Source organism: Dendrobium catenatum, unplaced genomic scaffold (assembly GCF_001605985.2).
Source record: "Dendrobium catenatum unplaced genomic scaffold, ASM160598v2 original_scaffold_202641, whole genome shotgun sequence".
NCBI classification, from domain to species: domain Eukaryota; kingdom Viridiplantae; phylum Streptophyta; class Magnoliopsida; order Asparagales; family Orchidaceae; genus Dendrobium; species Dendrobium catenatum.
Genome location: NW_021521056.1, coordinates 1 through 582, shown reverse-complemented (window position 1 = coordinate 582; position 582 = coordinate 1). Strand labels below are relative to the sequence as shown.

Below are 582 nucleotides of genomic sequence, written 5' to 3'. Positions count from 1 at the left end.
CGAGGCCGCAGCATGAGGGGAATGGCGCCATCGTCAGGAGAAGCATTGGGAGGTAAGATTTCTTATGATAATCTATCTCTTCTTTTTCTTTCTTCAGAATATATGAAGGGGTTATTTACCTCGACTGGTTTTATAATGCTTTCTTCTTCCAGATATGAGCTGAAATATTTCGATCCATTTCTTGTTCTGGATGAGTTCTCAGGTGCGTTTTCATATGTTGCTCAGTTCTTCGTCTATAAAAAAAAGTTCTTTGTCTCCTTAATCGCTTTGTAATAATCTTTGAATTATGCAGTTGCCACTCCTGCTGGATTTCCTGATCATCCACATAGAGGTACGTAGCTTAGGAAATTCTTATTTTTCAAAGAAGTTTATTCTCCTTGATTGTTGTCTTCTTCTGTTGCAGGTTTTGAGACAGTAACATACATGCTTGAGGTAATTCGAAATCTTCTAATTGCAACAAGAAGGAGAGTAACAGAGCTCTCTCGATCTATCTGATAACATTTAATACTCTCGAATTTATTATTATTTTTTTTATGTTATGAGGGAGCTATAAACATGAAGACTTTGAAGGTCATGTGGGCA

At 36.8% G+C, this 582-nt stretch overlaps 1 long non-coding RNA gene across 1 annotated transcript; it reads left to right on the top strand.

Moving 5' to 3' along the window:
- Positions 1-582, top strand: LOC110107549. Its single transcript, XR_002304375.1, has 5 exons — positions 1-52; positions 153-202; positions 293-331; positions 404-432; positions 544-582. It is a non-coding gene; the product is annotated as an uncharacterized LOC110107549 (long non-coding RNA).